The sequence below is a fragment of the Camellia sinensis genome, chromosome 1 (assembly GCF_055761805.1).
Source record: "Camellia sinensis isolate YWXY chromosome 1, ASM5576180v1, whole genome shotgun sequence".
Lineage (NCBI taxonomy): Eukaryota > Viridiplantae > Streptophyta > Magnoliopsida > Ericales > Theaceae > Camellia > Camellia sinensis.
The window spans coordinates 93266242-93277638 of NC_138961.1; positions in this window are offsets into that span (position 1 = coordinate 93266242).

Sequence of the window (11397 nt, forward strand, 5' to 3'; positions counted from 1 at the left end):
ACATAGGCAAATAAATCTTTTCACAAAGTTCATAGTGTTCAGTTTCATTCATTTCATGTTACACATGTTCATATGTTCATTTTGTTCAGATATGTTCACATGATTACCACACACACACATGCTGATGCAATGTACCTAATTCTTTTCTAGGACATCCTATAGATCAAATGGACTTGTGTGTGAGGTATAACACATGCTCTGATACCACTCTGTCATGACTTAAACCCACCCATATAGGTTTAGCATCGTAATCGACCAGAAATCCTAAGATTACCAAAAGCCTCTAAAACAAACTCATAATATAAGGGGTTGGCAAAAACCTTACATATTGAAGAAACATAAACTTGTCCAAACAAAAGAGAAGTACATAAAAATTAACATTTGCTCATTAACTAGGGCACAACATGTCCACAAAAACTGGAACACAAAAAGACTTCCGGAACCTCCTTGGGAGGCGCACAAGCTGACTGACACAAATCGGTCCAGACTGGAAGTCTCAAACCTAGTCACGCGCCTGATCATCTACATACATCATATAAATAATGAGCTGGAGCCCAGTGAATAAAAACAGAGTAAAGGTTTTTATGAATGATGTCCATCACTGATTCAAAAATCACAGGTCATATCAGAAATAGATTCAAATTCACATTCTTATACAAATTTCATAAGCAGTTATACGTGGTACATCCATAAGCTAACAGATCAGATTGGTCATAAAGATCCACGTGTAGAGTAGGTGGTCAATAAGACCATAGTCGGTACCAACGGCCATATAGGTCAACATCATTGTGTACACATAGTCATGTTATTGTTACTCCCAGGCGAGGGCCACATAAAGATAGGTCGCGGTATTGTCACCCTCGGGTGAGGGCCACATGAACATAGACCTTGGTATTGTTACCCCCGAGTAAGGGCCACATGAACACTTGACGCTAAGGATGCCACAAATACATTTTAGAAAATTGAACAATCAATGATGATTCACAAATAGCATTTTAGATTAAATTCAAATATAGCTTTACAGAGTCACATAGATCACTTGTACAAAAAAAATCGATTAGGCGGGCAATAACACGTGACCTACATAAACACGTGACACAGACACATTGAACACACATCTCAAAGAAGTTTAACTTATCATTCTTATTTCTTAGCGTGCGTTTCTAACTCTTATCCTCATTATTATAGCTTAATCATGGCCTAGGAATGCCTAGGATGCAATGGGAATGCAAACATGTACTTTGAAAACACTTGCGGAATTTTGGAAAACATGGCAGTTTGCTTGAGCAAAGCTTTGGTCGCTCGAGTGGTCTGTAAAGTCTGCAAAAGTACTAGATGCTCGATTTTCATGCTCGGCGGTCTCTCGATAGTCACTCGAGTCAAGTACCAAGAAAAAGGATGTTCGCTCGAGCGCACAATCTGTCGCTTGAGCCACCACGCAATTCTCTGCAAAACTACTAGGAGCTCAAAATTCGCACCCGAGCCAAATTTTGGTTGCTCGTGCCAAGGTTCAAAACAAAAGGGTGGTCACTCGAGCGATGCGACAAAATTTTGGAAATTTTAGATTCCTTTTCCATATGCAAAACTAAATTCCATAGTACCAAGATGCATTCTTTTGTGCTAAAATTTGAGAAAACATGCATTCTTTTGGGCCAAAATTTGAGAAAACATGTAGAAACTCATTTTACTTCATGAACTAAAAGCCATTTCACAAAATCAAGGCCCAAAAGAAAGTTAATTGTTCACAATCAAACTTGAAACTTTATGTATGATAACATTCATGCAATAACTCAAAATCTTTGGTTCCAAAACATGTTGAAATGAAGCAAGAAGAGAAGAATCATTTTGAATCTTCAAAATCACGCAAGTATATGCCCATGCATGTAAGAATTCTTGGAAACCAAATTCAAAATGCCGTGAGATATTGTAGCTTGCTTTTTCGCACTCCTTCGAGGGGCTAAGTCTCCTCGGGTACAATAGCCCTATAGTTCAGACTCCCATGGTTCTAAATCTAGTTTCACAAGTGCAATGTGAAACAGAAAGAACACAAATGAGTCCAAATCCGGCAAATCTTAGAAAAATCCATTTAATTACGAATGATGCCAAAAATGGACTGCATTACTAGATTTCAGAGTCGCCACCTATATATTTTTGAAAAATTTAGGAAACCCTTTAATCATGCCAAAAGCTATTTGTCTGTCATAACCAAAGTGTCTCAGCTTAGGAACTTAAGTATGAGAGAGGAAGGTCATGAATTGAGCACTCCACTCACCCGATCAAAGATCGACCTCTACTAATCATGATGTGATTCTTATGTACAGTATATGCTCTTGTTCTGATTCTTATACTATCTTTACTATGTGATGCACACAAGTATAGACTAATTTGCCCACTTTGGAACGTTTTGATTTCATTTTCGTTTTGAAAAAGTGTTTTAAATATTTACCACTTGAAAAAGTGATCGCATATGTACATTAATCAAATTATCCCAACTTAAGTGAAAAAGCCTTCATCCACTGGTATTCAAATAGGTATATCAACTAAGCACTTAGCCTTATGGTAAACATGCTTGACATGGCAAGACTAACACACATGCAATATGCTAAAGAAAGAAATGCTCACCTAGTACTCAACTGAGGCAAGTCAAAAGAAATGAAACCATTAGAAAAAATGATTTCTCTACTATGCAAGTGACTAATGCAAGAAATGCAAAATGCAATTACTAGGTTCGGTCTATTAACATGGCACATGGCTCAACTCAAAGCATGCGATTAGTGCACGTATTCGAGTAAGTAAGAAATGACAATATGGTTAGAATGATGAACCAAACCTAATGCATACAAAAATGGATATTTACACATGGTAATGATATGAAATCAAAATATGGATACAACAATCATAAGCGAGTAAATAAAATGGAGAAAGAAATGGGGGTTGGAAGACATACACAATATTATAATTTTGCCCTCATGCAAGAGGGTCCGAATGATGTCCTAATCAAACTAAATATTACAACACTAAATAAATGAACTAATGCTAATTTAACTAGCCATTACAAGTTTTGAATGAAGCTACTAATTAAGCACAACATATTTCGATTAAAGCATTAATTTAATGGGCCACGGGAAGTGATGAGTCGCACATGCACGAATGAGAACATCCACCTGAAAACTTCTCTGTTTTGCTACCAGAAACTATTTTGTTTGCAGTTAGAAAATTAATCTATTTTTGCCCCAGCTTTTGCTTTGTTCTACCATAAAAATGACACTACCTGCATAAAATAGGGTGGCCAACAAGCCTTGGAAAGTGGTCGGTCAGATGGAAAGGTGGCTGGCCAGCCATTGTTTTCGGTTACTACCCTACTGCTATAGAATTGAAACATAGCAAAAGCAGAGTGTCTTTGTAGACCGCCCGAACTCCGTTCTGCGCGTGAGGGCGCGAATTGTGTTCTTAGCTTCTACAGTTCGGACTCCTGTCACGGTTCTGAATCTAATCTCGCAAAGTACAATGTGAGACTGATAAATCACCAAAGAGTCCAAATCTGGCAATTGGTTTTGGAAAATCGATTTTAATCAAAAAATGCCAAACATGGACTGGTTTGCTAGATTTCAGAGTCGCCACCTAAAGATTTTGTTTTTGGGAAATTTAGGAAACCCTGACTCGTGCCTAAGGTCACGTGTCCATCATCACCAAAGTTGCCTAGGCTCGGGAACTTGGGTACGAGAGGGGAAGGTCCTGAAATGAGCACCCCTGCTCGCCCGATCAAAGATCGGCCTCTACTAACATGATATGTTGTTTTTGAAAACACATGTGTTCTTATTCCGGTTATTAATCTAACTTACTATGTGATGCGCACAGTATACAAGTATAGACTAAATCACTCAAGTTGGAACAAAACATCTCATGTTTGTTTTTCGAAAATGGTTTGGAGCTGCTTCTCGCAAGTAGGCTAAGACGCGGATTTTTCCACCAAACAAGGTGGGCTTAAAACATGATGATTTGCCACTTCAAGTGGGCTTAAAACTCACATTTTGATGAATTGTTCCAACTCAAGCAATGAAGCCTTCATCCACAGGCATTCATGCATTTAAACACATAAGCACATAGCCTCATGGAAAGCATGCTATCATGGCAGTCACTTACATGCATGCAAGAATGTTAAAGCATAAACACTCACAGTATACTCCGAGCCAAAATAGAAGCCAGTTAGTAATCATGCATGATCCTAGCTATGTCAACAATGCCTAATGCAACACATGCAAAAATGCAACTAAAATAGTTTCGGCTAGCTAAGATGGCATATGAATGCAACACTTGATAACATGCTTTGAAACACGTAGTCAAGAAAGTGTATTGAAATACAATGTAGTTTGAATGATGCGACGAGCCCGGTGCATGCAATACGAATGAATGATGCACACATGCAAAGCATAAGTATGCTAATTGAAACGTGCCCTAAACTAACCATCGAAAGCTGATAAGTAAAAGGGAGAAAGAAATGGGGTTGGAAGACATGCATCACACACACGCACACTTATTACAACATTTGCCTTCTCGACGGAGGGTCCGAATAAATAATACAAGCTAGCTACTCTAAGCTAAGCTACTTAACTAATCTAATAATCTAATTAGACTAATTATTACACAACACAAATTGAATGACTAGCTACAACTAATTATTACAGTATTTTAACTAATCAACAAATTAATTGAGTTACAAATTCAAGCTAGACAACAAGCAAAGCTATAAATGAGGTTGCCTCAGCTTTGTTCAAGAAGGTGGAAGGTGCATGCATGCTCGATCGCCTCGCTCGGAAATCCAATGCTATGCCCAGAATTGCCTTTGTTTGCATTTGATTTGTTCTCTGAAAGTTGCACAAACTTCCAAATTGCTTCTGCTCCAACATGGGGACCTCCTGGTGCACTGCCAACCAGAAAAGGATGGTGTAGACCACTTGTGGACCAGAGAAACTTGTTGTAGACTAGAAAAAGGGGTTGGTCGACCACCTTTACTGGTTTGCCGACTAGAAATTCTGCCAAACTCTAGTTTTGCTGCAACAGAGAACAAGAAGGGGCATAACAGTGTATTTTCAAGGTATGTGTGCACAACCACCCTCCCTATCATTTCTCAGCTCAAGGGAGTGCGATACTCGACTCTCGGGCCACCAACCAAGCATCGCAATGCACGGTGGCCGAGAAGCCGAGTTTGCACAATTCAATGTCAATCAATGCATAAATAGACTCGATGAGCCTATACCTCTACCATGCTTGATCAAGAGGGTCGGTGACAAAGAAATGAGGCGTGCTTCATTACTTCAAGTATGAAACATGCGACATTCCTCGTGTTTAGATTGATGTCCAATCCAAACACAATGCAACACACACAACATGCTAAACACAATGCAATGCAACAACATGCAAACAACATGCAATGCAACAACATGCAAACACAATACAATGTAACAACATGCAAACAGAATGAAATGCAACAACATGCAAACAACATGCAATGCAACAAAATGCAAACAACATGTGCTTCTACCAATGCTAATGCGGCATGCACAAGGTTCTAACAAATAAACAATACATGCATGGCATGTTTGGAGGTTGAAGCATCAAGCAAGTAAAGAGCATCATACAAGAGGCATGCAATACAATGCTTAATGGACTTAAACCAACTATGGACAGACCCAAACCATGCCAAAACAAAGGCCAAAACATGCTGAAAAGGGAGCCCAAAAGCTCATACAAGCATGCATACACATTGGCTCACAAACAAGGCATGAAGACACAACTCTCAAACACATTGAAGGAGTGGAAAATGTGAGAGTGTAGCAATGAAATATGCTCTGAAATTACATTCCAAATGATGCCAAATCATGCACATATCACACATGAGGCATGCTAAGAGGCTCAAAACTCAAGACTAGCAAGGCCAATTACACTATAGCCATATCAAGCAAGCCCCAAAGGGCCAAGGTGACCCAAAATAGTCTTAAGGCAGGTCAAAACAATGCCAAAACATGCATGGAGTAGAGCTAACACATGTTAGAATGGGAGGCATAAAACATGATGCATGCAAGGCCAATGAGCATGATTACACTACAAGTGTAAGAAGCAAATGAGGGATGCTCTAACCAACAAAAATAAGAGTTTTACCATGGCAAAATAAGACCAAAAACACACTGAGATGGTAGCCCAAAAAGCTTAGGCATGCATGCATACAAGTTAGGCCATGATCAAGGCATAAAGCATGACTCTCCAAAAGCATTGAAAGAGTGAAGCATGAGAGAGTTTGACCTCACTACACACACAGAAATCATGGTAGAAATGAGGCCAAAGCATGCAAACAAGCTCAAGTAAAGCATGCTAGAGACTTTGAAACTTAAAGCTAGTGAGCAAGATTGCACTATGGCTATACAAAGCAAGGCATGCATGACCCAAAACACTTAAAACAAAGCTTAAGCATGGCAAAATCTGAGTAAAAGCTTACTGGAGTGGAGCCAAAAACATGCTAAAATGGTGGTCCAAAGCATGATGCATATTAAAGCTATAGGGAGGATTGCACTACAAGGGTATGAAGCATGCAAGAGGTAATCAAACCAACCCAAAATAGAGCTATATCATGTTAAAGCAAGGCCTAAAACATGCTAAGATGAAGCCTCAAGGAGGTAGAAAAACATGCTAACTTGGTAAGCCAATAACACATACAAACAAGATACAAAAGGGGGGGGGGGACCACCTCCACCTATTTGGGGCCTCAAAACACACTTTCCACCACTGAAATTCCTTTGGAATTCAGTGGTGAAGACGCCAAACAAAGGTGATCTCAAAGGCCTAAAGAGATGACACCAAGCCTAAGCAAATAAGGCACACAAGGGGATAGAACACCGTCAACACCAAAGAGGCCTCAAACAACCATCTTAAACACTTAAAAAAGAAACTTTTTACAGTTGACAACTAGGCCAAAATAAGCATGCAAAGGTGGCCTAAAGACTTAATCAAAACAAAGCTTTAAAGGGGCTAATTTCGTACCCTTGAAGACCCTTAGGTACCTCAGCAAGACCCTTAGGTACCAACTTTTGAGTCTAAGCAAGACCCTTAGGTACCTCAGCAACAGGAGTGCGGTGTTTGAGTAGGTGTTTGTGTGCAAAAGTGCAAAGAAACTACACTTTTAAGCACAAATATAGAGAGAGAGGGAGAAATATAGAGATAGAGGGATATGTATAGCCCTAAGCAATTTCAGAACCTAAAGCAAGAGGGAGGAGGCTCCCTTATATAGAATTCATGCCTCAAGCTTGTTTGACAAGCTAGAGGCTTGAAGCAATCCCTCCATACAAGGATGCCTTCTGCGCCCAACAGTAGGCACAACTGGCAAGAAAAATATCTGCAGAAAATGCAGGAAGGCCGCCAACTAGTTAAAGTGGTCGACCGACCACAAAAGTGGTCTACAAAGAGGAAAGTGGTCGGCGAAGGGAGAGAGAGGGTCTGCACAAAGAGTAGAAGATGGTGGCAGGCTTCCGACGACCTTAGGTGGTCCACAGACCACCCACTCTAGCTGACTGACCACCAAAAGTGGTCTATAGGGACAAAAAGTGGTCTACAGGGAGAGAAACTGGTCTACACCCCTGTTCCACTCTCCAGGCAAAGGACAACAAGGTTTGGTTAAAAAAAAAACCAAAAAGGAAGCAAGACAAGAGTCCGCAAGGTGAGGCACTCAGCAGGAAGCCTCGAAAACTGGTCTACGGGTACCAAAGGTGGCCTACGAGAGGGAAAGGTAGTCTACGGCTACAAAAAGTGGCCTACAGGCCTCTATTTCCCTTTAGGAAAAGGCAACAAGGCATGGTCGAAAAACCGGGCCAAGAGGAGAAAGTTTAGAGGTCCCGAGACAAGGCACTCAGCCGAAGGCTCCGAAAACTCAAAACAAGCACAAACATGCACAATCATCGAGCGCTTAATCGATGACGTCTAAGTCTTAAGGCCAGCTAAAAATGGGGTATGTACAGTCTCCAAGGGATGTTTATCCTCTTTGTCTCTCCCTAGTATGAAACTGATCAAGGGAGGAGTAGACTCGATTCACGAACCATCAATTGTTGCAAAGTTGTCGCATGATGATCTATGAACCGATAGGACAAAGGCCCAACGAATGGAAATAAAAGACTAATAACACCTCTTCTCTATCATGGAGTTACCTCAAGGGAAGTGGTTGACATTGTTTCTTGAACCATTAACATCACTAAAGAGTATATAATGATTCAAGACTCAATGGGTTCAATATAACGTTCGATTAAACCAAATTTGATTTTATTACATCTTTTACCACTTTTAGTTCCATTGTATTAGCCCTTTTTTATTACCTTTCCATTCTTTATTCATTTTTAGCATGAGAGAGATGTAATGCCTTAGTAATGAACCTTTGAAGAGATTAAACCATTAAGCATGGAAGGTCTCTTTCTAATGCCTTAAACAATGATCCAATGTTTGAAACAACTCTTAAACAAAGAAAACCAAGAAAGGAGGGAGGTTGCAGAGATGATTATTTCAAGTGTGTATATATGTATGAAAACTATGGAATAAAAAAGCTATCAACTCAAATAGATTGGTGTCGAAGGCCTAAACCACCAAATCTATGAGGAATTACAACAATATAAGCATGATATTCAAATCATAAACTAAATAAACAATTAAAACAACCCCAAAAGCAAGAAAAAATAGTGCTGAAAATAGTGTGAAAAGCTAGAAAAAAGTAAGCAAAAATTAAAGAGGACAAGGCTAGTAAGCAAGCTTAAGGAAGGGTGGCTAACCCCTCCACTTTTTGGACCTTAAAATCACATGTTTTAGCCTCTGAAAACTCTGAAAATCAGTAACTAAAAGTTGAGAAACAAGCGGAAAACACAAGGATATAAGTTATGGAATAAAGTGCAAGGAAGGGTGGTTAATCCCTCCACCTTTGGTAGCTTTTAAATCACAAGTTTCATCCCACAGAAAATAGTCTAAAAATAGTGTAAAAACAGCAAGAAAAAGATGAGAGAAGAGTAGTTTAAGCAACACAAAAGTTATACCTTTGAAGAGAAGACTCTTTGGTTCACAAATCACAAAGTGTTCACTCTCAAGAGGTGAAATTTTAGCTCAATAATCTCAGCAAGAAACCTCAAATTTTTGGTTTAGGAAGTGTATGTTTAGTGTATGTATATTGTAAGATAGAGAGGGAGAGTATTTGGTAAGTTTTTGACCTTTGGCAAATTTTTCTCACTTCAAATCAAGAGGGGTGGGCTTGTATTTATATAAAAACAGCTTCTCCTGTCGGAATATCTATATAGAGACAACTGGGGCAAGGCATGTACATAGGGGGGGACAGCTGGCTGTAAATATCCGGGACACCTGGCCAGCCAACCACTCTATTTGGCTAGATTTTCACCAATTGGCCAGCCAGCTACTTGTAGAAAAAATATGCTTTAAAGCTCAACTTTAAACAGACATATCTCCCTCATCTAGACTCGATTTTAGGTGATTCTTCCATCCAAATTGAAGCCCCAGAAGTCTACTTTCCAATGGTGGTGACCTCTTATCTAAATTATAAGTGTACAAAGAGATAGACCTAATTTAGTGAAGGCTATTCATTTCTTTCTTAATGGTTTGATGCTCAACCTTTTCTTAAACTAGTTTTCTTTCAAACCCCTCCTATTTCCTTCAACTCCAAACCTATAAAAAAGATGTTTTTAAATAATTTTCAAAGAGTTCACCTCCTTTCCATTTATTTCCACTTTGTCCTTACTCGATTTACAGAAAAGTACAATATTTTAAATGAAATGCGAGTCTCTAAACATCGTAGAAACATTTGGAAAAATATTTTGAAAAAAAGGATTTTAAGGTCTAAAATAGTTTTGGTCAAAATGGGGTGTAATGTTGGGATTAGAAGTACAAAAATTGAAGCTTTTTGCTGAAGAATTTGAACAATTTTACAGCGTAACTTTGCATCATCGAGCTCTTTGAACGATGGGGTGTCTACAGTTGCCCCTCTTTGACAGAGCTCAAAGTCATGGAATGACGTGAGTGAATGTTAAAGCCTGTAGGTGACCCATTTTGACAAGGCTGTAAGACTTGGGCAAACAAACAAAATGCAGATGCAGTTGGTTGAACTCGAAAGTTGCCTACATATCCCTTTACAAGGAATCAAACCAGGGTAGTTCAGGGGTAAGATGCAAATGATGCATAATGTAACGAAATAATCAAACCACAAGTAGTGCAAAACACACGAATACCATAAAGGAATGGAGACACAAATCAAACTACGTTTAACACAAAAAAGGTGCCAGAACCCTCAAACCACAATTCTTGCGGAATAAGCTCGTATACATATAGAACTATGCATTTTGCAGAAAGAGTGCAAGTAATTTGGGTGGTATGATATAAGTGAGGAATGATGATCTGCTGGGGAAAGATAATGATCCTAAATGCTAAATGCAACAAGACAAAATACAATGCAATGGGTGAAGTGAATAAGAGGCGCAAGCCGAACTACGTCTTACCTAGAAAAGGCATGGACACAAACCAAACCACATCTAACACAGAAAAGGTGCCAGAACCCTCAGACCACAATTCTTACAGAGTATGCCCGTACACATGCAGAACTATGCTTTAATGCGAGAAAGGTATGAGCATATGCCAAACTAAGCTTAACAGGGAAAGAAATAGGGAAAAGATGCAGGCAATGAAGTGGTATGATGTAATGGATGTAACGGATAGTGTAGTAAATGAAAGTGATAGATGCCACATGCAAAGTGATAGGGGTAATAGATAATAAAATGTAGCAGTTGGGAAGTGAATGTACCTTTATAGGGGCAATTGGCAATGACTCACCGCATGCTGTTGAGGATCTTCATCTTCTTCTTGGTTTTAAGGCTTCTTCCTTCATCTTGAGCTTCCAAACCACAGGTACTATTTTTCTCCCTGGCTATGTTTGCAACTTTCCCTATTATTCAATAGGGTGGCAAACTAAGTTAGTTCAATATCCAGAATTGAGGCACATACAAGCTACCTCAACCTATGGGGCTGCCATATAGATTTCAAGCCGAGGATACACCCTTGGGTATTCAAACCAGACTTTAGTCTTCAAAATTCCAAACCTTTGCGTTCTAGGCCTCAGCCATTCGAACTCTAGTTTCCACCGCCTCAGTTGATCTCCTAGAAACTCACTACAAACACAGTCAGGTGGCTATACCAGACCACCTGAAGTCATTTGGGGGCGACAAACACCAAAGGAATTGCACCTTTAGAGGATTTAAAGTCTCCTAGACCCAGTGAGTGCACAAGACAGTGCGGGTGAGGTGCACAAAATAGTGCGGGGTGAATGAATGTACAAAATAGTGTTATGCAAGTGAATGCACAAAACAGTGC